Here is a 26,898-nt window from a genome sequence, read left to right on the forward strand (position 1 = left end):
CCCGTGCTTTTCTTTTTAGGGAGGTTTTGTATAGTTGATGCTATTTCTGAACTTGATATGGGTCTGTTCAACATTTCCACTTGATTCTGGCTAAGTCTTGGAAGGTGGCGTGCTTCCAAGTATTGGTCAATTTCCTTCAGATTTTCATATTTCTGAGAATAAAGTTTCTTGTAATATTCATTAAGGATTTTTTGGATTTCTGATGAGTCTGTTGTTATTTTGTCTTTGTTGTTTCTGATTGATGATATTAGAGATTTTACTCTTTTTTTTCTGATTAGGTTGGCCAAAGGTTTATCTATTTTGTTGACCTTTCCAAAAAACCAGCTTTTTGATTTATTGGTCTGTTGTATTATTCTTTTGTTTTCAATTTCATTTATTTCTGCTCTAATTTTGGTTATTTCTTTTCTTCTACTGCGTTTGGGGTTGGAATGTTCTTCCTTTTCCAGTTGCTTGAGATGTCCCATTAAGTTGTTAGCTTCCTCTCTTTCCTTTCTCTTGAGGAAGGCTTGCAGTGCTATAACTTAGAACTGCCTTTGCGGTGTCCCAGGGGTTCTGATAGTTTGTGTCTTCATTGTCATTTTGTTCCAAAAAATTGGCGATTTCTTTCTTAATCTCATCTCTGACCCAGCTACCATTCAGCATAAGGTTATTTAACTTCCATGTTTTTGTATGAGTATGCAGATTCCTGTTGTTACTTAATTCAAGTTTTATTACATGATGGTCCGAGAAGATGCAAGGAATAATTTCTATTCCTTTAAATTTACTGAGGTTAGACTTGTGACCTAAAATGTGGTCAACTTTGGAGTAAGTTCCATGGGCTCATGAGAAGTATGTGTATTCAGTTATTTTGGGATGAAATGTTCTGTAGATGTCTGCTAAATATAAATATTGGATGGTTAGGTTTAAATCTAAGATTTCTTTGCTCAGCTTCTTGCTGGAGGATCGATCCAACACTGCCAAAGGAGTGTTGAAATCTCCGACGACTATGGAGCTGGATGAAATCAAGTTACTCATGTCTGTTAGAGTTTCTCTTATAAATTGAGGTGCATTCTGGTTGGGTGCATAGATATTAATAATTGAGATATCATCATATTGAGTATTACCCTTAACAAATATGAAGTGACCATTCTTGTCCTTCCTTACTTTTGATGGTTTAAAACCTACTCTATCTGCAAATAAAATTGCAACACCTGCTTTTTTCTGATTACAATTTGCCTGAAGTATGGATGACCATCCTTTCACCCTGAGTCTGTATTTATCTTTTAAGTTAAGATGTGACTCTTGTATGCAACAAATATCTGGCTTGAGTTTTTGTATCCAGTCAGCTAACCTATGCCTCTTTAGAGGACAGTTTAAGCCATTCACATTAATGGAGAGTATTGATAAGTCTGGTGGAATTTTGGGTATCGAGTTTTTCAAAGGTCCAGTGGACATTCTCAATCCTTTCGCCAGTGTGGAAGTTGGAGTTTGATCCGAAGTTTCTGAGTGAGTTTACCTTTGTGGTATAGGATTGGGTTGGTCATTGTTGAGGATAGGTCTGAGAATATCCTGAAGAGCTGGTTTACTTATGGCAATTTTTTTCAACATATGAATGTCATTGAAGAATTTAATTTCTCCATCATAAATGAAACTCAGTTTAGGTGGATAGAATATCCTGGGTTGAAAGTTATTCTGCTTTAGGAGATTAAAAGTTGATGACCACCCTCTTCTGGCTTGCAAAGTTTCAGCAGAAGATCTGTAGTTATTCTAATATTCTTTCCTTTGCACTTAATAGTTTTCTTTCGCTGGGCTGCTTTGAGAATCTTCTCTTTCATGTTAACTTTAGTGAAGCTAATTTTGATATGCCTGGGGGATGACTTATTGGGGTTGTATCCTGCTGGGGTTCTGAAGCTGTCTGCTATCTGAATTTCAGATTGTCTAGGCATGTCTGGAAAATTTTCTTTAATAATTTCATGCAGAAGGGCCTCTGTACCCTTCGAGGCCACTTCATCATTCTCAGAAATCCCAATTATTCATATATTGCTTTTCTTCAAAATATCTGAGAGTTCTCTGAGTGAGTGGTCTGTTTTTGCTCTCCCTTTCTCTTCCTCTTTGAGAGATTGGGAGCGTTCAAAGACTTTATCTTCAATGTCAGAAATCCTTTCTTCTGCTTGCTCCATTCTGTTGATGAGGGATTCTACTGTATTTTTCATATCTTTGAGGGCTGCAAATTCTTGCTTCAGTGTGTCTAAGTCTTTGGTGGTTTTGTCTTTAAATTCGTTAAATTCTTGAGACAACTTTTGAATTTCTCCTCGCATTCCTAATTCATTTTATTAATCTTGTCTGCAATCCAAATTCTGAATTCTATTTCTGACATCTCAGCCAGTTGTTTATGAATGGGATCTTCAATCACATCTGCCATATCTTTTCTTGGGGGGGTTGATCTATTCTGGTTATTCATGTTACCAGAGTTTTTCCGCTGATTCCGCCCCATGGTTATTTTACTCCCTTTGATTTTTCCCCTGGGGCTTTATTGAGGGCCCGTACAGTGTTGTGGCCTGAGAAACTGGGGCCTTGTCTTGTGTGGTGGGGCTAAGTGGTTCTGTCTTGTTTTCAGCTGGTTTCTGTTCGATCCTATTGTAACATTTACTCTGGCTTGAAGTCTCGGGTATGTGGAAAAACCAGAAATTAAGTCACCCTGCCCACCCACCTCTGGCACTAGTTGGAAAAGGATAACCAAACCTTCATATAAGCACATACCCAGGGCACCGCCTGAAAAGTCCTCAGTCTATTAGTTCAGTTCAAAAGGTCCAAATCGATTTTCTCAATCGGCACCTGTCTCGGGTGGGAGAGTTCAAGAGGTCTCTGGGAACTGGATCACAGGGGTCTGGTTACTCCTCTGATATGGCTTACTCTAGTGCTGCGTGGAGTCAGGAGGAGCCACCTAGCAAATAGATCAGTCTGGGAAGGTTGATGTCTCCTTCCCCACTTTGCCCCTCCTTCGGACCCAGTCACTGGTATCTCTGCAGATGGCTAACCCAGTTGCCTGTAGTGAACAGATACTCCAGGGGTTTGCACCTGCCTGAATTGCAAGGAAGTCTGCCAGGCCCCTGCAGTCTGCCGCTATCTAGCAGGAGGAGATGGGGCCTGACATCTTTGAGTGCTTGATGCAGCTGGTGGGAGGGAGGTGTTCACTCAGGCTTAGCCCCGTCCCTGATTGATGTTGCTAACAGAACAGAACAGAGCAGACAATTTTGTGGGGTTCTGTCTGTGTTTCTGCTAAAATTGCCTACAGAAGACGGGCTGTTCTAAGTTCAAATGTCTTTGCTGCTGGAGGTTTGTGTCCGATTACCTCTCTATGTCGGCCCTGCCCTGGAAGCTTCCCGGGTGTGTGAGCAGCGTCAGGCAAATCCTTTGCTCACTGGTGGCCTCCTCTGGTTGCCCAGGGAGACAGTGGGTGTGGCTTCAGAATATCCAGAAGTGAGCCGTTTTGCTGTTAAAAAAAAAACGGCTGTTGATTTGCCTCCAGGAACTGCCGCTCTGGTGTGGGCACCCAGCCGACCCTTTTCTCCTCTGTGTCGCGCCCCAGAGTTAGCACTGAGCGGCCGCAGTTTATGCTCTGTGCACACCCCTTGAGAGATCTCCCAAGAATCCAGACTCCTGGGGGCAGGCCTCCAGACCCCCGAGTGAGAGTGAGGGGAAGCTAGAGTTTCATTCAGTTTTATGTCTGGCCGTATTATTGCCTGGGGAGGGCTGCTGCACCACACCGCAGGGAAGTGCCGCCAAGGCATGACTCTCCCTCAGCCGAGTGCCCTCTCCTTGAGTGCCTTCTCCTCACTCACATGTCTCAGAGTCAGTGCTGCCCAGTCGCGACTCAGGCACTGTGCACTCCTCTCGAGAAATCACCCAAGGATCCGAACTCCTGAGGGACAGGCCCCCAGACCTCAAGTGAGAGTGGGGGGAGTGATGAGAGCTCAGCCAGGAAGCTAGAGCTTCATTCTGTTTTATGCCTGGCCGTATTGTTGCATGGGGAGGGCTGTTGCACTGCACTGCAGGGAAGTGCCGCTGAGGCGTGACTCCCCCTCAGCCCAGTGCCCTCTCCACCCTGGCGTGCCTCAGAGTCAGCGCTGACCAGTTGCAGCTCGGGGACTGTCCACTCCCCTTGAGAAATCACCCAAGAATCCGAACTCCTGGGGGACAGGCCTCCAGACCTCAGTGAGTGGGAGGGGAGTGTTGGGGATTCAGGGTTGTTGGCAAAGGATTTTTAAAGTTTTATACAGTTTTATGCCCGGCAGGAGAATGCTATGGCACCCTAGTAGGGGAGGTAGGTCCAGTTTTTAGAAGGTCTCTCCCATGGAGTGTAGTGGGAGGGCCTTTAATTTCTGCTTGTTTGTTTAATTGTGGGGCTCTTGAGCCAGTCTCATGGGGGAGGGGGACTCCCGTCTGCTTGGTGGTGGATTTTGTACCTTTTGTTTGCATCCTTGTGATCACAGCTTGCCTCAGCGGTGTTGATGTGCGTTCTTCAACCTTCTCTCTTGGTGCGGCTCAAATCCACCAGGATACTTACTAAATTCCTGTCCCTTAACTCTCCTTCTGGACAGGAGCCTCTGTTGAAAGCTGGCTTCAGTCCACCATCTTGTCTCTCCCCTCCATTATCATAAAATCTTAATAGTCCATTAGCTTTAATCCATAATCACCTATTTTTACAATCTTCCCTTAAAAAAAATGGAGCTTGTAACAATTCTCAGTCAGCACAGACATTATGAAAATATATCATTATTGAATAAATTTCCATTTCAATTTTGTCCACAATTACCACCTCATTGAAAATCCATGATGTAGTGCTATACGATCTGGAGCATGACGGTTACACTGAAGTAATATTCATTGATTTTTGAAGCCTTTCAATACTGAGAACATAGGTTATTAATAGCCCAAATTGACTTCTCAGGTGAATTAACCAGCAGTTTGGCTATGGTTTTGCTAATTTTTATCTAAAGCACATTTCTTGGAAGATTTAAAGAACTTTATTTAGTTACTAATTAGCTAATACACATAACTCTTTGATCTGGTAGTGAGTCAGGATTTTAAATGTTGCTTATAATATTTTTATCTTCTTACCTAAAAATGGTGCTATTGAGCCAGCATAGAAGGATATGAGCTTAGAATTGCTTTTCAAGGTAAGGAGTAGATTTGTAATGCAGTTTGTGTCTGTATCTTTACACCTACGAAATGAAATCAGACATGAAGTGTGTATCTGTACTCTGCCATTCAGGTAAATAGCTGGGCAAGTTGTCTAATCACTAAACCTTATTTTCTTATTGGAAAAATGGGAATCTATGTATTACCTACTTCACTGGAGTATTATAGATATTAAATAAGTTAATGCATATACAGCTTATAGCACAAGATTTGTCCTATATTTAATAGTAAATAAATATTAGCTGTGTTTTCTTGCAAAGACCTCTGTAACAATACACATTGGGCAGAAGTCGTGTCTTACCTAAAAATTTTGCCTTTGAATAAAACATAGAACACAAGTCTTTTAAATAATATGCATTTTTCCATTCATTCAATGAATTTGGTACCTACTCTGTCAAAGATGATTTTCTATTCGTTGAAATTGGGCGAGAAAACAGTCACTTTTCCTATGATTGATATAATAATGGTAAGAAATTAAAACAAAAAAAAATTCAAGTATCATAACTAAAAGAAAAATAAATAAAGGAAGATGGGGTGTGGAGTACACAGAGCTGTCAGTGGAGGCATTTCTGAAGAGGTGACATTTAGCAGAAAACTTCATGAACCCAGGAAGGATGCCACAAAGATATATGGTGAATCATGTTCCAAGGGGAGAGGACATGAAATACCAGAGTTCTTTTTCCCTAAAGAAAATTCATTTTTTGAATACTATGTATCTTTTTTGTTATTCACCATCATTACCCCAATTATTTTTCACTCATCCACAAAACTACGGAGCCCCAAAATAAGTTTGTCCACACGAATGTACTCACAGGCCTTAAGCCAGGTTTGGGGTCCACCTGAGTGCAGGGCAGAGCCCCTCTGAGGCACAGGGAGAAATAGAATGAGTCAGGGCGGGCGACATTCTCAGGCTCTGAGCTGAGCTCCTGGGCACTCAGTACAGCTACACAAGGGCCTGTTCTCTGTCCTCCTTCCAGGGCAAATGTGCAAAGGCAACAAAGAGAGAGAAAGAGACCACAGTCTCAGAGATGAAGCAAAAACTGAATTTGAATTCAAGCAATTTGTAGACATAATTTTAAATCTGTTTTCAAAATGTGTGTGTGTATTTAACTGATAGAATTCTTGGAGATCTTAGTTATTATTTTCCTGTAGTAAAAATCTCCATGAAGAGTGCAGGAAACTGTGTTTTATCGACTTTTCAGAGTATCACTAGTTCTTGGATGTCCACAGTAGAACATTGGAGGAGACAGGCAAAACTGGCATACAATTTTAAAGTCACTTACGTAGACTTAGTATTTTGCTTCATTATTTTTCATGTTATTTCATCATTTATTATCACACTAAGATAAAATTAGCTTTTTAAAAATTTCAGAATGTGTTGACTCTAAGACAATATATAAAAAGAGAAAAAGGCAATGCAGGACTCAAAATTATACACCTATTTGATGTAATTAATGGTGTTGAGAAAAATTCTAAAAGCTACAATCCCTACAATTGTGAGGCAGGAAATGTTGCTATTCTCAGTTGACCAAAATGATATATTTGACCCCTGTTCTGGATATTCTGGCAATGCCTTTTCTTACAGGTGGGGTTTTTTTTTAACCTTCTTCTAAATTCTAGATTATACTTATAAATAGTTTTAGCTATGGCAGTTATTTTTCCACATAAGAATAACAGATAAGTCTTATTAGATAAAAGTTGCTTGAGCAATCAAAATGGGTCATATATTCAACATAAGAAATTACTATAGTAATTCTTAAGTAATCTGTGTTAATTCATAAATAATTCTGTTTTTCTTTTGAGTATCATAAATTGATTCTGAAGGTGATATTCAATAGCAGTTTCAAACATATGTATTTATATTTGCTATGGTCTTATAATTTTAATGCTTTCTTTTCATCAGTGAACATTTCTGTTCTCTTAATAAAATATATGTTGGTTTGGAAGAACCATTGAAATCTTGTGAAATTATGTCAGAATAAATTAATTTGCCAGATTATAGAAATTCACATTTCTACCAACCATTTATTTTGACCTTATTTAATGGAACTTTTTTTTAAGCAACAGTTTTCAATTAGGAAGCCTGCTATATTTCCAAGTTATTGAGCTGATAAGTTTTATGTGTTTTGTGTTTTTTACAACCACAATTAAAAATTCAAAATTAAAAAAAGAAACAATTAAAAATACACACACATTTCAATATGATATGGGCCTTTTCTTCATGTATTATAAAATAAAACTGTAGAATTCTCATGGAAAAAAAATACACACACACACAATTGAGTTCAGTTCTATAAAATTGTCTTTGACAAAAAGAAAGGGCTGTTCACAGCCAAATACACACACAAACATTTATTTCCAGAGATTCTATATATTTATGTATAACCAAATATGTACATCTATTTCCAGATATTCTAATTACAACACATGCAAAGAGAAATGTTCTTTGGAGGGAGGCCTGGTGGTGACATTGGCAGAAGAGGGATGGAATCTGCTCTAAAGTATTGTGTAGGCTTGCACTGGGTGGCATGCTGCCCAGGCCACCCTACAAAACAAGTTCTTCTATTCCTGAACCCGTGAATGTTACCTTTTTTGGAAATAAGGTCTATATAAAGGTAATCACATTAAGATGTGGGCACACTGGGTTAGGGCTGGCCCTAATCAAATAGCTGGTGTCCATGTAAGAAAAGGGAAATGTAGACGCAGGAACAAGAATGGCAGAATCCCACATGAAGCTGAGGGGAGAGGCCAGACCTTGCCTTGGTCACCAAGGAGGAGAGGGACATGGGTGAAATACTTCCTTGGAGCCTGCAGAGGGAACCAGCTCCTGACAACAGCTGCATTTTGAACTTTGGGCCTCCAGAGCTACAGATAACATGTTTCTGTATTCTGTATTTCCTGCATGGTGTTTTGCCAGGGTATCCCTAGGAAATGAATACAATCCATTCTACATTTTATATATGGATATTACAGATTAACTTTAACTTTCCATGGCCCCCCATTGTCAACTTCTTATATTAATGAATACCAACTATTTTATTGAATTACAGGTTATAACAGAACACATCATCCATGTTTCAACTCTTTTGTGTCTGTAGCAAAACAAGACACTCTCTTTTGAAGTCCATCAGTGTTCCCTTCCCAGCAGCTCCCTGTTTCTGCCATGCTTCCATCTGAGAAAGCATCACTGGGTGATTAAAATGTGGTGTTAAGACAGAGTAGACAGGCTGTGCACGGGTAGGACAGATTGTGTGCATTATGTAATGTCCTGCACTTGTACTGAATACCCATGAACTTAAACATTCATGTTTGTTAGAAGTTTTGTTCATGAGAGTTGAAGTTACCACACTCAACTCAGTAAACATATTTTTCAATTACAGGAACTACATATTAAGTTCAGATACTTCCAAATAAATCATTACAATGTATGTCTTTGATTTAAGGATTTCGAGATCACTTTTTCTATATAGACCAAACTAAGCCACAAACTTGTCATTATCTATTAAGAAGAATAGTACTATAGACTTACTCAGAAACTTTTAACATAAAGTTGATATAAATTGTTCAGCAGCAGAATTTCTTTTCCACTAAAATTTTGAGGTTCCTATTGTTCCTGCTTCATTCTAGACAAATTTTATCCGGTAAATTCTAAGAAATTCAATAATACAGTATAAAATCCTAGTCAAAATTTCAAAATGTTCCCATGCTATATTATTAATTAATATTATTAATCAATATAGCTTTTTACTTTGGTGAAAAATCATCTTTCATTTGGTTGATAGTTTGCAACTGCTATAAAATTATATTAGATAAGTCACAAATTATATTTTCCATATCTAGTTGAAAAAAGTAGAAAAGACTAGATGGACAGACATTTTTACTGTTTATTAATTAGGAATAAATCTTTCAATTCTGTTGTTTCTCACAAATATTCAGATGCCATATATTACAAATTTTTATATTTCTATATACATTTTCATGTGATGATAAGGTTTAGCTTTATTGACAGTTACTTGACTATAGGCTATGATTAATATATCCACTTAATTTCTGTCTTATTTGCTTAACTTTTATAGAATTTATTTTGGTTGCCTCTGACTACTTCAGAAACTTAGTATCTGTATTGTATGCTATTACTTATTTTTTTAACTTGAGAAATTTAGGTTAATATTTTGAAGCTATGAAAAAATATATGGGAAGCCAGACTTTCCCTTTCTTTACCAAAACAACTTTTAAAAAGGAAAGTAATGGGAATATTTATTTTATGAAGTATTACATTTTCAATTATTTTGAAATCATTGACATCTTACTTTTTAACTTACTAAAAGCTAATGTTCTTTTTATATTATTCTAAACATGTACAATGATGTCTGTGGGTGGGTATCTGTGAGGGCTGGGCTGAGAAGTAAAAGTGGAGGAAACTAGATTTTTATAATTATTAAAATTGGCATTTATGAAATGTTTCAGTGATTAAGAAATGCGGATTTTGAGGCAAGGAATATAGGATTGATAGGAGATGTGGATTTGAAGAAAATATGTGCACTGGGAGACCACACTGTGTATTGAGATCCTGAAAAGTCTGTTGAACATGGCAGCACAGGCCTTGGAGAATAGGACAAGAAACGTCTTACTGAGGCCTGACCTTTTCCCCCACAGAGAACCTGTACAAAGATCTCTGAGGGCCAAAGGAGCTGTTGCAAGATGTACTGAGAACAGTATATGCAGTTGGCTCCCAGAAAGAGGGAAACAGTCTCTTGGGGTTAGATAAGTAGAAACAGCTTCTTTCTTCCCAGTTCCTGATATGGGTAAGGTGTCAGCCTATCTGCCCTGCAGAGACGTGGAGACTTGATTGCCTCCTGTGGAAACTGTGTGCGTGGTCGAACTTCCCACTGCTCTCACATCCTGCTTCTAAATCCAGTTCCTTGTTCTTTAAACTACATTCCATTTCTTTAGTTTATAATTAGTATAGCATGGAACACTGGAAGATCATAAGAGGTAGTTAAAGAATGATGTGGTTGAAATTGAAACGTTATGAGAATGATGTCATATAGTATAGGTTTTTTCTTTTTCCTTTGCTTATTCATGTGCTGATTTATTTTATTTTATTTTTTTATTATATCATAGCTGTGTACATTGATATGATCATGGGGCATCATACACTAGTTTCATAGACCGTTTGACACATTATTATCACACTGGTTAACACAGCCTTCTTGGCATTTTCTTAATTATTGTGCTAAGACATTTACATTCCACATTTACTAAGTTTCGCATGTGCTGCTGATTTAATGATAATGTTCGTAGTAAATACTAAGTCAACCCAGAGCATGGGGCCTTTGCTGTTCCTCGCATTGGTGGCATGGTGCTCCAGGCCCGCTCTTTCTAAATCTTACTTTATCTCCTTTGTCTTTATTTTTTTTCATTATCTTGTCTCTGTCAAGCATTGGGGATACCCACAGATTGTATGCAGGCTGGGCCCTTCCAGGTGTCAATATTTTTTAGAGTAGTAACAGCAATCACATTGTTTTTCAATTATGTGAAATACTGCCACATAATTCATAGGTTGTCAACTACACTATGTAGAACATTCTGAGTCAAATAATACTAGGTTGAGAGCCACTAGTGTAGTCCAGTCCCTTCACTTTAGAATTGTGAACACTGTAAGAAATTTGACTTTTTTTTAAATTCAAAAATGAAATCCAGACCCATAAATTCACTCTTTCCTTTAATCAAAATTAAAATAGAAATAAAAAAAATCCACTTCCTTCAATGTTGCCAATGGAGGAAGACTCCTCAAATGGGAAGGACCATCCAGACACCAGAAATTCAATTACACAGCCCTGGCTGATGTTCTGCCTGTGTAAGTCTAGCTCCTGGTATCAGGAATTTAATGTACTGTCTCCTCAAGGGTAATCCCCAGTTCTGCCAATGAGTAAGGTAGTTATATATGTTAATGAGATGAAAATCATGCATTCAAATGCCCACATTTTAACTTAGTAGTTAAAATTGTTCTTTGTCTATTATGTATATAGACAAAACTTGAAAATATGATTCCAGGTGTTCATTAATGGAAAGGTAATTTTATCACCTAATTCCAATGAGAATGGCTGGTATTAAAAAGTACTAACAGATGCTGGTGTGAATGTGGGAAGAGAGGAACTCATACACTCTTGGTGGGACTGCAAACTAGTGCAACCTCTATGGAAAATTTTATGGATATTCCTCAAAGAACTTAAAGTAGACCTACCATTTAATCAGCAATCTCACTACTGAGTATAGACCCAAAGGAAAAAGGTAATTTTATAAAAAGGACACCTGAACTTGAATGTTTACTGCAGCACAATTCACAATCACAAAGACATGGAAACAACTCAAGTGCCCACAACATGTGAACCAATGTGGTGCATGTGTACTATGGAGCACTTCTCAGCCACAAAATGAAACGGTGATCTTTTGTGACAAGCTAAATGGACCTGGAAACCATTCTTCTAAGTGAAACATCACAGGAATGGAAAAGCAAACACATGAACTCAATATCGATACTAATTGGTCAACATTGAATTGCACAAATGGAAGTAAACATCAATGAAAATCAAGCTGGGGGAGGAGGACGGGTGGATGGGGAAACACGCCTGTTGGGTACAGTGCACACTCTGGGTTAAGGCAGACTTATAACACTGACTCCATCTGTATAAAAACGAAGGATGTTAATCATACATGCATGCCCCCTAACAATCTGAGATTAAAAAATGACATTTAAAAAATATTAAATATTTAAGTTAAAAGTTAAAAAAAATACACTTGTGAAACCATAGCTTCATCCAGAAAGGGGGCTAGGAAGGGGTGTTTACCAGAGGGAGCCGCTTGTTGGCATCATCACTGACACTATATTAAGTGACATTGGGACTCTATTACCATCCGGAGCTTCTGTGTGGGAACCCAGCCTGCTAGTACAGCTCACACTGGATGTGGTGAATCTGCTCAGTCTCTGTGCCAAGCCAGACAGTGCATCCTGGGATAGCACATGGTGTAATAGCACAGAAAAGAAGACCCATGAGTGTGCCATATAAGGAAAGAATAAACCTGTTCAGTGCACACTGAAGGAAATCTGAGAATGAGAGTTAAAAACAGTACGGAAGCTTATTCAAATTGTAACGTAAATGCTCATATTCAGTTTCTATCATACGATCGGACCTTGCCTTGCATGTGGATGGGATGTGCTAGTTAACTTCACAGAGGTAAAGTCAGATGCTGCCTGTATGTAAGGTAGCCTCTTGGATCTCAACACGTGGTCCTCCAAAAGAAGTCAGGAATAAAATGAGACACAGGTGAGCACGCAAAAAAAGTCAATTCTGTAACACAATTTGTCCTCCCACCAATGATTGCAGGACATGTTTCCAGCCATTTGGAAGTGGATTTTATTTATTTATTTATTTATTTAGAGACAGAGTCTCACTCTATTGCCCTGGGTAGAGTGCTGTGGCATCATCATAGCTCACAGCAACCTTAAACCCCTGGGTTTCAGTAGTCCTTCTGCATCAGCCATCCGAGTAGCTGGGACTATAGGTGCCCACCACAATGTCTGGCTAGTTTTTCTATTTTTAGTAGTGACAGGGTCTTGCTCTTGCTCAGGCTGGTCTCAAACTCCTGAGCTCAAGCAATCCACCTGTCTCAGCCTCCCAGAGTGCTAGGATTATAGGAGTGAGCCACCACACCTGGTGTGGAAGTGAATTTTAAAAGTTTGACTTGAAATGTATACAGATTAATATTTTTCATCTTATAAAAATCATTAGACATTGCATATGTCTCAGTAGGAGCTGATGGATGAGTCAGAGCCCTCGAAGCTGAGTTACGAGGACTCTTTATCAGCAGTGTCCGTGGGGAGCAGATGGAGACCATCATAGCTGAGCACAGCTCCAAGCCTCAGTGAATCAGCAGACTATAAAAAGGTTCACAATCAATCATCCCTATTCAACAAAGTGAATGTCAATACATTGATTTTAATTCTGTCTTCTCTAAATAGAATCAATTTCTGACCACAAAATGTTTGAATGAACAATGAAGAAAATGGATTTAAACTTGAGAAAGGTGAGTTTATAAGAAAAACCCTGGTCATTTAAATGAGTTCAGTTCTCCAGGTTCAGACAGGGATGTGGCAGGGTGCTGGGACATTTTGCCGAGGAGATGATTGACAGAGGTTTGGGTGGTGAGTTATAGGAAGGTGCTGGGAGATGCCTGCTCTGATCCTCAGAAGGCAACAGCAGGTGCATTATGTAAACACAGGTCTGTGAGCCTGACATCAACTTTTCCCAAGACTCTAAGACCAATTATTTAATCGATGATCTGTGAGTGCCAAGGAAAGGAAGGTAGGATCATTGAAACCTAGGATCTGCACACTAAATGCAATTCATTTCACACCTTACTTCTTTTTTCAGGCGCGGGTTGCTAGAATATCAGATAAGGGAAAATACATATGTGTATCAGTAGAATGCAAATACCTTAAAGGAAGGCCCATGAGGGATTTGATGGTCAAGGTCTTCGTTCTTGGTTAAATGGGGACTTAACTCGATAATTCTGAGTTACCACAGGAGCAGTTGGGCTGACAATAGTTCTTGTGCCAGAGACTCTCCTTCCTAATAAAGCCATCTCTCTGGCGAGCCGCAGTGTGGCCACTGTTGCACGGTGGCCTTGATGGTCTTACCCTTTTCCTGTAAATATGGGCAAGGTGGGAGGCTGCTACTGCCGTGTTGATTGTGGTGCCAGCCCTGCAGCTCTGTGTAGCCTAATCTGTAGGATGAATGCTCCAGACTTGAGGACAGACTGTGACTTGACTACAATTTCTTCCAAAAAATATCTGAGTAATACCCATATCAGAACTAGAGGTATGTGACTATTAGTAGAATTCCTTTGCAGGGAGCAGAACTCTAGAGAAGTTCAGAAAAATCCGTTTGTTAGCGTGTAACCCGTTTTAATTCTTTTATGTTTTTACATCTTCTCATTGCTTCTTTTTTTCTTTCCCAACTCCTTTTTCTATGTAATTAGACCCAAAAAACCACTTCGTATTTGGGTTTTAGTAATGATTTTATCACGCAGTTTATTAGAGTAGCCTGATTTCAATGTTTAATTCTCAAACTCATGCATTTCTAACTCTGGCTTACATTCAGTTCCAAACTTTGCCCAGGCTAGACCACGAACATGCCCCATCAATGCTTGAGGTAGAGGGAACCAGGTGTGACCAGACTTCTGGGTCCCAGCTCCTCCCTCTGTTTTCTAGGCTTACGTGCCTTTGAGGTTATGGAGAGAGATGAGAGATGTTTCCTATATGATGACTTGGATGTGGTTGGTGGGAGGGTTCCCATCCTCTCTCTGATTCAGTCCATATATGGTTAAGCTACAGTCTCCGTTAGTGGGTATACCTGTGCTTTTTAAGTTATCAATTTTGTCTTTGCTCTTTCAGGCTTGACAATCTCTTTTCCCAAAGAGGTATGCCATGTGTCCCTTTGTTCTCCTCAATCATGTGTGCCTCCCCCTCTCCAAGACGGGCACAGTAATCAAGTAGCCTTGTAGTTTTCTGAGTAGATTTGGGACTTCTCTACCAGCGTCCGCTAGTCTCCTTAAGAGAAAGCCACAAGGGTGTCAGTGTCATAACACTTGAGGCAGCTGAAAACTGGAATGACATGGGCTCTTGAGGGAGGGGTGAGCATGGACCACAGAAGATGTGCCACCTGCCTCCAGAAATCTGTAGTCTAGAAGGCAACACAAGCCTCTATGCTCATTTGTGCCCCTGAAATTCAGAGATCTCTCATTAGGCACCTTCCTCGCCTTGCCTGACACATGGGATGGGGATAGAAAGGGATGACCCAGCATTTTCTTTAGGCTGCTCTCATGAGATCTTTCACCACACTCTGTTCTCGAGCTGCCTGCAGGGTAGGCCTATGGATTCTTCAAACCAGCAGCACCCTGCAGCAGAATGATAATTCTCTCTAGGAGAATAAATTTCTTGATTCCTTATTCAGTGACTGGAGGAAGGGCCAACCCCTTCTTGCCTGCCCCATGAGGGAGAGAGAGAATATATCTCACAATACTTCATCTACAAGGCTGACAACCACCTGTTTCTCAGTCTTCTTTATTGGTGGAGAGTGGAACGTTGATAAGTAATAGAGAAAGTTCTGGCACCCACAAGGCACTGACCTGCTTCAAATGCCAGCTATTCAGAGATACCTCCATACTGTTAGACGTGATGCCCAGAAAAATGTGTGCACAAAATTTTCTATCACCAAGTGGTTTGGCTTTCCTGCAACTCTCTTGCCAGTAAAAGTAATGTCCAGAGTGTCTCCTGAGAAGTACAGTTCCCATCTGGCTGACTGACCCGTCCCTTTCCCGTTGTTAGCTTCTCTGGCATCCAAGGTTACAGATTAAATCTAACGGGTAACGTGGAACTTGTGCTTTTCTGAGACACTGTCGAGATGTGTAGTTATCAGTATTTTATAACAGATTTGGAGCAGATATAACTCTGAACTTAAGAAAAAATATGGGCAGAAAGGACTTGGGGGAAAATGAGTTAAACCCTAGAGAGAAAGAGTGAAATTTATTAGGGCCAGAGCCTTTCCAGTCTCTGTAACCTCATAGTAAGCAAGATAGTTTTTACAAATCCAATGTCTTTCTGTAATACTCGAGAGGTGTGGGAGATAATAATAGGAATATTTTTAAATGAACCCATTTCAAAGGAAATTGTTATTTCAAAACAATTGCCAAACACTGTTTCTATTAGTGCTTTAAGCAAAGAAAAAGATTGTGATTTGTGAAAATTTAATATGCCATTTATTAGTGTCAAGGCAAGTTCTCTGGATACTCTGTGGATATTGCAACAACTGCTCAGGTGAGTGGCAAACTATGGGGTTAGGAAAAGTAGTTAATGTTATGGGAAATAGTCATGAATTGTGTTATATTGAAAAAAATATATGTACATTGTATGTATATATATATATATATATATTTTTTTTTTTTTTTTTGTGAGACAGAGTCTCAAGCTCTTGCCCTGGGTAGAGTGTCATGGTGTCATAGCTCACAACAACCTCCAATTCTTAGGCCCAAGTGATTCTCTTGCTTCAGGTTTTTTATTTTTAGTAGAGACGGGGTCCCACTTTTGCTCAGGCTGGTTTTGAACTCATGAGCTCAAGCTATTCACCCACTTTGGTCACCCATAGTGCTAGGATTACAGGTGTGAGCCACCGTGCCCAGACTGTTGAAAATATTTCAATGGAAAGAAACATCCTGAAAACTAAAATGTGTCAAATTATTCAAGCCTTATTTACATACAGGTGGCATCTGACCTGTATTTAATGCAATTTATGACAACGAAAATCTGACTCTCTAAAAGAATCATCTGTAGATATATTGTGAGGGACGTTATATATGGAAAAGGCAAAACCCTACTAAAACAGGGAATTGAAATTCTGATTCACCCAGTAAGCCCCTGGGACATATTAAAAGCTGACAACCACCTTCTTTGGATTTGGGCAACACCTGGACTTTTGCTCCAACAGCAGAGGCTGGCAAAAAGTATTGAAATTATTATTTGTCAAATGAGGTATGAAAAACACCATTTTTCATAAATCTGCAAACTTCAGGCATCAAAGTTTAATGTATGAATGTATGGATTATATGAAAGTTAAATTCTTGAAAGCCAGGGACATTTTCCTTAAGCTATAAACCATAATTGTCTATAGAGTGAGAGGTTTTGCTTTCAAAAAGTATTTCTCTTGTTTTTTATTGTCTTATAATGTCTTCTAGTTGTGCTTCTAAATGTTGCCATTCAATTATCCAATTATCCTTGAGATTCAGCATTTTTAGTCATTTTCCTTAGTCTCTGTTTATCATCCCTTTGTTTTACTTTTCTCTCCAAACTGATTCTCCAATAAATAGGCTTAACAAAAATATTTTAAGGCTACAGGAGATCACTTTTCTTAACTTTGTATAGCTAGCCAAGGTAACAACAGACTTTGCCAATGTTTCTCACTTTGTGGATATAAGCGGTTGCATTGTCAACACCACCCTCCATTTCTCAGTAAGTAGTCAAACACTGTCTTTTGTAGGCATCTAAAAGGTCATCTCTTCCACAGTAATAAAGAGAATCATATGTTATATATTTTTGTCTCTGCTTATGTCTACAAAGACCCTCTGGCATGTTGCTACATGGTGCTGCCTTTGGGAGCTCTTACTATTTAGCTGTAATCATTAAAAATTCTAAGCATTGCTTTGGGCAGACAGGCCTGGATGTTTTGTTCCATTTTGGCCGTACACAGCTGTGGTCACAGGGGTAAGAGTGAGAGTCATCAGCTCCACTTTCTTTAACAGCTGCACAGTTTGGTCAATGTATTATACTTACAGGTGCTTTTTTTCTATAGTTTTTATTCAGGGAAATAGTTTTGTTGGAAAAGGAGTTAAAATGATGCAACTTTCTTGAGTATGGACACACATGGAGAAAAGCAATGACTAATGTATAAACTTTAAACCTTGATTTATGTCTTACTGCAAACGTATTTCCAGCATAGAATTTATAAGGCTCAGCTGATTTCGGCTTTGCTTGGCCACATAATTAATTAACTATTTAACTTAAAGATGCCAATATATTAAAAATTGCCCTAACCCGGGTAGCAAAGTATTATTTCCATTACAAAAATCTTATTGATTGTTTATACTAGAAGCTGTTCTACTTTCAAGGGTTCTGTATGAATTACCAGCCTATATATTCATGCCTTACGAACTGTATAATTAGTACAGAGCTGCAGAGCTTCAGAAAGAGTAGGAGGAGGCTGATGTCAAAAATTAATCTTCACTGAGATTTATTACTAGCCCTCTACTTAACTAGTAAGAACTAGGACCTATACAAAAAATATTAAATACACATACACACACAAATACCCACATTTGTCTGTTCTGTTTATTTCTTGCCCTCCCCACCCCATGCCATGGTTCATGGTTTCCTAAGAGCTCAAAATCTTCAATGAACAAACAGAAGAATTGCTTTATTTTTTCATGAAAAATTAACATTGTTCTTGTAAGAAAGTTCTAGAGGCACCAAAATGCAAAAGTTTCATAAAAACAAACTTTATCCTGCCTACAGCTGGAATTCTAAGGCACCTTCTAAATGATAACAACAAAAAATGTGCAACATTAGAGAGGTTAGTAATGACAGTGTTTATGTGGTAAAAATACAGCTCGGAAAGGTATAATCAATTCTCAAATGTTGAAATTACTATTGGAGACCTATGACATAAATTTTTGTAAACCCAAGAAAATTGCCTGTGCATATGAACTAGTAATTCATAGCATTCCATAACATTTCCATTTAAAATGCTGGATAAGCTATTCTACTTGATAATATAGAAGTTAACTTTTACAAAGTTTAGTAAAGTATATAGCAAATACCATCCCATAAAATGTACATTATAATGCTCAAAAGAATTAAAATTCTAATTAAAAATCAAGTGTTACATAATGAAAAAGTTCATATTTTCATATTAGAAAATATTTCATCAGTATACATACAAAGAACCATGACAATGAAAACTTCAGTCTCCACTTGCCCACTTTAATTCAAATTTGAACATACCAATAAAAGATTTTTCCAAAAAATGTATTTGTGATTGGAAATCTTAAACTGAGCCTGGGGCAAGGAGAATTGAGACACAGTTTCCTTTTGTTGTGTTAATGTTCATCTAGAAAAGTTGGGGGAAATGCAAAAATTAAGTCATTGTCCCATTCAATTTTGGTTAACTATTGGCACTAAATGGGAATGAACAGAAAAAGCAAGCATATGAATATTTGAGAGAAACAGTAAATTGTGAATTAGGAGACAGAGAATGTTTATAATTGTTACACTCCTGCAAATATTTGCTGATCCTACCCTTTTCCAAAAATATGATGTCCCTCAGAGTGAAGCCAGCAAGACGGCAGAAGGGGAGTTTTCTACCATGGCTTCCTACACTGTTCTGGTTTTGACACCCATGCACAGCCAGTGGCGAGGTTCTAGCACGACACTAGAGGAAACATCTGATCATTGGCTGAAAAGGGCAAGAAGAATAGTCTCACTTACTCATGGTATTGTGTCTCAAAGAAGATAAGACTCAATGCCACGAAGAGATTCCTCCCACAGTGGAAAGTGAGCAGGGAGTGAGTGAGCAGTTGCCTCCCGGCTGGGTGGGGAGCTGCTTTAGAGGGCCACCTCTTTCTCACCTCACTAAGAATCCTGCAGGATGATCATGGCTGAGGGGCTGAGTAAAGCTGAAGCAGGGTAAAGAGACAGAGACTCAAATAATCAGGGCTTGAACTCAACAAAAAATATATATCCTACTAACCACTTTGTAGACTCCCTCAGGAAGCCCACCGCGGAGCCACAGAGGGTGCTGCTTTCCTGAGGAATCTCCCTGACTGGCCAGGGACACCCTTACTCCTCTCAGCATCTCACTCCCTCTTCCATTCTAACCGGCTTCCTGAACCCCCCCGTGCCCCTCACCCCCCCCAAAAAGCAAGTATAAGCCTTTCTATTATAGAAGGCTCATAAGCAGGGACAGTAAGATGGTTAACCTTAGTGGAGCTGAGAAAAAACATACAAAGTCGAGCATTTCGGGGCATAATGTTGGAAAAACAAATGAGAGACTTTCAGCATCTGGCCTGGCTTGGCAGAATTGAGTAAAGGCATATAATCTTATGAATTCTTCAACCCTAAGAGGGAACATGAGTTACGGACCAAGTACATCTACAGCAAAGATCTCATGTAGCCTCAGAATCACTAGCCTAGCTGAGTGGTGGTGTTTTTCTCTCAAAACCAGCCAGTAAAGATTAGAGAAGGTAAAGATTTCTTCAAATGCAATGACAGCAATTCAAGACTTCAAGGGAAAAGCAAAACCAAGAAAAAACGCCACCACAAAGGAACACAACAATTTTCCAATAAATCCCAAAGAAATGTAAATCCATAAATTTCCTAACAAAGAAGTTAAAATACTTGTTTTGAAGAATTTGAGCAGGCTACAAGAAAACACAGATAGACAACTCATTGAAATTAGGAAAATAATACATAAATAAAATAAGAAGTTCAACAACCAGGTAGAAATTACAAAGAAAACCAAACCAACAAAACTCTGAAATTCTAGAGCTGATGAATACAACTGAACAATGCAATAGAGAATACATGAATAGTCTTGATTGAGCAGAAGAAAGAATTTGTGAACTCCAAGACAGTGATTAAAAAATTGTCCAATTAGAGGCAAAAAAGGTTGGGGTGGGGAGGAAGAATAAAAGCTACAGGATTTATGAGAACCCATCAAAGAAATAATGTACAGATCTTGGAAGTCTGTTAAGAACAAGAGACGGGGAAAAAGAAGGGAAGGAAGTTTATTAAAAAAAAAAAAAAACTGCCAAAACTTTGGGAGAGACATGGACATCTAATAAATGAGGCTCAAATGTCCACAAAAGGTTCAACCTAAAGGGAACTTCACCAAGATACAGTCTAATTAAACCAAATTTCCAAAAATCAAAGACAAGGATAATTTTGTAAGCATCAAGAGAAAAGAGACTTATTATATACAACAGAACACCATTAGACTAATGAGTGAGCTTTTTTTTTTTCTTTTTTAGTAGAAACGTGTAGGCCATGAGAAAAGGGACTATGTATACAAAGTTCTGAAATTAAAAATCTGCAAACCAAGAATACTTAACCAGAAAACTGTCCTTTAAAAATGAAGCAGAGATGAAGACTCCCAGACAAACAAAAGCTGAGAAAGTTTATCACAAGTAGACTTGCCTTACAAGGAATGCTAAGGGGGTTCTTCAAGCTGAAATAAAAGTATGCATACATATTAGTAACACGAAAACATATAAAAGTTTAAAACTCACTTTAAAAGATAAATATATGGTCAAATTCAGAATTCAAATACTGTAACTATTGTGTATAAGTCACTTAAACTCTAGTATGAAGGTTAATAGACAAAAGTGTGGATGGAGCTGGAACATATCCTACTAGTAAAGTATCTCAAGAATGGAAGAAAAATATCCAATGTACTCAGTACTATTATGAAATCAATTTACAATCACTCACACTTCCATATGAAGAATAGATCACAACTATGGCCCAGGATGAAGGAGGGAGGAGGGGGGATGGAAGGCGAGGGGGCAGGTCAGATTGAGGGGGGGTGAATGGTGGGATCACACCTATGGTGCATAATGAAAGGGTACATGTCGGATCTATTAGTATAGAGTATAAATGTCTTAACACAATAACTAAGTAAACGAGATGAGGTATATATTAACCAGTGTGATGTAAATGCTCCTGATTCTATATGAAATCAGCACATTGTACCCCATAAATGCATTAATGTATACGTGATCTATGTGTTTATGATTTAGTAAATAAATAAATAAAAATAACTATAGCTAATTTCTTAATAGATACACAATATGAAGAGATGTAAAATGTAACATCAAAAATTTAAAATTCAAAGAAGCGTTGAGGAATAAAAGTATAGAATTTTTGTATGTGATGTAAGTTAAGCTGCTATCATCTTAAAATACACTGTTATAACTAAGACATATTTTATATAAGCCATTAGGAAAACACAAAGCAAAAATCTGTAGTAGATACAAAATGATAAATAGAAAGAAGTCAAAGCATAGACTATAGAAAATCATCAAATCTCAAAGGAAGACAGTAAGAGAAGGTAATAAAGGACTTGCATGGTAGTCATAAAATAATTAACAAAATTGCAATGGTAAAACTTTACCTGTCAATATTCCCTTAAATGAAAATTATGGTAGACTTAATTTTTGAATCAAAAGATGTGGAGTAGTTGAATGTCTTTAAAAAAATACTGAAATTACTGCCTAAAAAATAACTCACTTTATCTTTAAAGCTGAATGGGAAAAGATGAAAAAAAAAATGATCCATGCAGATGATAACCAAAAGAGAACAGGGGTGTTGTCCATACTTAGACAAAGTAGACCATAAGTCAAAAACTATAAGTCAAATCCCAAAAGGAATAAAAATTCTAAATGAACAGTAACATAGTAACAATGACTATAATTAAATGAAACAAAAACTGACAGAAATATATTTGGAGAGTTCAACAATCTTTTTACATTTGTTAATTGAGCCTACAAATAGAAAACCAATAAATGTTTAGAATACTTTAATGTTATTAGCAAACAACTTGGTGTAATTAATTTGTAGGACATGACACCCAATGACAGCACAATAAACATTGTTTCTAAATGAAAGTAAAACAATCATAAAGATAATCTCTAAGGAGACATAGCAGGTAAGGATTATGATACACATCTTTGCTACATCTACTTGATTATTTTATTAATAATATATGAAATGCTACTTCTTGGCATGTGAGCACTAATGTCAAATATAGTCTTTAAATCTTAACACAAATTATTTATACAATAAAGATGTTTTGGTTAAAAGCAAAACATTGGGCTGCCCTCAGTCATTGGTATTGAATTTAATATAATTTTAAAAATCAGTACTATTTATAATAGAAATATTAAGAACTAGGACACAAAGTACTCAAGACTTGGACACAAAAAACAGCAAAACATTGTTGACAGAATAAAAAATAAATTGAGAATTATACAATATTCAAGGCTTGGTGTACTTAAGAATGTGTCAATTCTTGCCTAATTGACCTAGAGATTAAAAGAAATATTAACCAAATATAAGGAAGTTGTTTTATTTTTGGTACTCGAAACCTGATTTCAGGACTTGTTACAAAACTACCACAATCAGCATAGTATTTGTGTAAAGATAGGTAAATAGAACAGAACGGAGAACTCAGAAATAGCTGCACACAGTATGTAGTAAGTTGACCTTTTTTAAACATTAAAAGTTATGGTGCAGAGAGAGCTCTTCAAGGTCACAAGGAGACATTTGGAGTGATCGATGTGATGATGGTAAATATTAGAGTAATTTCAAAAACGGTTGGCTAGAAAAATTAGATAAACAATTGCAAAAAAAAGGAACTTTTGCCCATTCCTTATACTATATTCCAAAATTAACTCAACCTGCATGATTAGCCCCAAATATACAACACAAAAATTATAAAACTTCTAGATGAAAACATCGAAGAAAACTTTGAGACCTTAAGTTAGGCAAATAATTCTTAGGTACAATACCAAAATGTAACCCATAAAAGAAAATTAATAAACTGGAGTGGGTCACGTTTAAGAATTTCTGCCTTTTGAGAAAGAAGGTGAGATACCAAGTGGAAAAAACTTAAAATTACTTAATTGATAAAGAACTTGTATCCAGACTATGTAAAAGACTCTTAAAACTCAATAAAGAAGATAAATAACCAAATTTTAAAAGTGGGGCAAAGATCTAAACAGATACTTGACCAAAAAAACCAACACAGAGAGCCAGTGAGCCCATGAACAGATGCTCACAGAGTTAAGGACATGTATGGAAATTCCAACTGTGAGATGTGCACTATCCAGGTATTAGGAAGGCTAAAATGAAAATATCTGATCGTGCCAAGTGTTGACAATGATGTGGAGGAACTGGAACTTTCATAGACAACTGTTGGGATATAAAATGGCACAATTACCTTGAAAAGCAGGCCTGGCAATGTGGCTCACACCTGTAATCCCAGCACTCTGGGTGGCTGAGGCAGGTGAATTGCCTGAGCTCAGGAGTTCAAGACAAGCCTGAGCAAGAGTGAGACACCTTTTCTACTCAAAATAGAAAAATTAGCCCAGGGTGGTGGTGCAGGCCTTTAGTCTCAGCTACTTGGGAGGCTGAGACAAGAGGGTCACTTCAGCCAAAGACTTTGAAGTTGCTGTGAGCTATGATGCCAGGGCACTCTAGCCTGGGCAACAGAGAGAGACTCTGTCTCAAACAAAAAAAGAAAGGAAGGAAGGAAGGAGGGAAGGAAGGGAGGGAGGGTAGAATAGTAGTTGTAAATTTTCTTTTAAAAAATTAAACATTTTACCTATCATATAACACAACCAATACTAAAGGGAAATGAAAGCATATTTTTCCTACAAATATCATTTTGGCTTTATTTGTAAGAGCCCCAAACTATCAACCTAACCATCAGTAGATGTATAAGTGAATACATTTTGGTGCAGTCAGCCAATGGAATATTATCCACACTAAAATGGAATGAAGTACTGGTGTATGTAAAACCACGGGCCCTCTAAAAATAATTATGTACAATGAAAAGAAGCCAGATGAAAAAAAGTACATAGGGTGTGACCCAATTCATGTGATATCCAAGACAACAAAAACTACTTTGTAGTCAGAGTACCCAGTTGAAGACTTGCTTGAGGATGGGCTTGGGAATGCGGGGCGGGACAGCAGAGAGTGTAGGAGACATTTTTAAGGTCACCAGGAGACATTTGGGGTGATGGATCAAGGGGATGGTTTCAAGGGTGTCACACACGCTCACTTTCAAGACGTACACACATCTTCACTAGGCTTATTTGCTTGTACATGAACCTCTGCACTGATTAGCTTCTTGTATTACTGTATAACACATTCCCAAGACTTAACAATGTACACTGCACATTTGTTTATTTATTTATTTATTTAATGTATTTTTTTTCCTGCAGTTTTTGGCCAGGGCTGAACCTGAACCCGCCACCTTTGGTATATGAGGCTGGCGCCCTACTCCTTTGAGCCACAGGAGCCGCCCTACACTGCACATTTATTATCTCTAAGTTTCACTGAACAGGATTCCAGGTCATCTAGGGTGATGCTGCTGGCCAGCCTGTATTCTTTTCTTGGCTGGTTAGGGTTGCTGGGGGAAGGGTGTCCTTGTGGTTGATGATGGAGGTTCCTGGCTCTTTTCCTGGTTCTCACTTTTAGGTCCCAGAGGCCACCTGATCTTCCTAGGAGCTTCCCACATTTCCTTACTAAACTGATTCTTTCAGCATGGCTACTTACTTCATTAGGCTTGAAAAGAGTGTCTTTAGATCCCCTGTGTCTAGACAGAGTCTTTTCTAGTATAATGAGATCACAGGGGAAGCACCGCTTCTGCAGCCATCTGTCATGCAGAAGCAGGTGCTGGTCCTGCCACATGTAAGGGGAGGGAATCACACAAAGGTGTTAGCACCTCTCTGAGAGCTCCTTAGAACTATCACAACCTTGATACAGATGTGAAAAAAAATCATTGCCTCCTACGTGAAACCTGGAGAAATAATTGTTATTTTGATAAAAAGATAATTGCCTTCAGGATAATACCTAGGATTCCCCTGGGGCTGATTTTGATCTACCAGTTTCCCCTAATGAGAAAATAAAGCATTAAATAAATTAATTCAAGAAGAACGAAAACTTGACCTTTTTTTTAAGGTCTGATGGAAAATTTAAGGCTGCTTTTTTCCATTCTTGTGCTACTTCTTTTCACACTTTATAAAATGTCCTAAAGTCAGAAAAATGTTAAATGTTCTGGTTCAGAGACTAACAATGTACCGAAGGCCACAGAAGCCTTCATGTAGTAAGTTCCTGGGACAGTGGCTTAAACCAAACCTTCCAGAGAGAGAATATGGACGTCTTATGATGAAACATGTACCACTTTGGGGGGAGCAAGAAAAGAAAGAAACATCGTACTTACAACAACCCAATACTTTCTCTTAATGTTAATCATCTAGGAAACCTACTACGTGGTCCAGGAAACAAATGCAAAACTTATGAGATCAAGTGATTTGGATAACATGCCCATTGCTGGTTCTTCTGTGCATTAGGGTGATGGTTTCAAGGGTGTCACACATGCTTGCTTTGCTGGTTCTTCAGACGTTTTGGATTGGAGATGAAATCTATTTTCTGGGTTTAATGTGTGCATTCTTGGCTCCTGAGTTATAAGTAGAACATAAACTCTCATCATAATTTTTATCTTAGTCATTGTTTGTTTTTTTGTAGTCCTTAAATGTCTGAATTCCAAAATCCTCAATGTGCTCATTCAGATACTAGTCCCAGCTAATGATCCAAAATTAATAATCTGTTAAGAAAAAATATGATTTGGATAGAGGTTGAAGCAACTTTGTGTGTGACAAGATCACAATAGCAGGATTGATCTGGGCTGTGCAGGTCCATGGAGGGCTGAAGTTAACTCCAAATTGGTAACTGAGAACAGAGAAGACTTCTTTTTAAGGCAGAGTCTCACTCTGTTGCCCTGGATAGAGTGCTATGGATTCATTACTCACGGCAACCTCAAACTCCTGCACTCAAGCCATTCTTCTGCTTTAGCGTCCCAAGTAGCTGGGACTACAGGTGCCCGCCATGATGACTGGTATATTTTTCTGTTTTTTAGTAGAGATGGATGGAGGTCTCACTCTTGCTCAGGCTGATCTTGAACTCGTGAGCTCCAGGGATCTTCCCCCTCGACCTCCGAGAGTGGTGGGATTACAGGTCTGAGCCTCTGTGCCCTGCTGACTTTTGTTAATACTACTTTGCTACTTAGTCTAGATCATTCTTACCCAGTAAAGCTATTGAAGTACCAATATATTAGAAAATTTCAAAAAAACCAACTTATTTGACATAATGTTGCTCATCTAGGCAAATATAACTGAAGAATTGTTTTTTTTTTCTATTAAATCATAACTGTATACAATGATATGATTATGGGGCATCATACACTCACTTCATAAACCATTTGACACATTTTTATCACAGTGGTTAACATAGCCTTTCCGGCATTATCTCAGTTACTGTGCCAA

The sequence above is a fragment of the Nycticebus coucang genome, chromosome 6 (genome assembly GCF_027406575.1).
Source record: "Nycticebus coucang isolate mNycCou1 chromosome 6, mNycCou1.pri, whole genome shotgun sequence".
Taxonomy (NCBI): domain Eukaryota; kingdom Metazoa; phylum Chordata; class Mammalia; order Primates; family Lorisidae; genus Nycticebus; species Nycticebus coucang.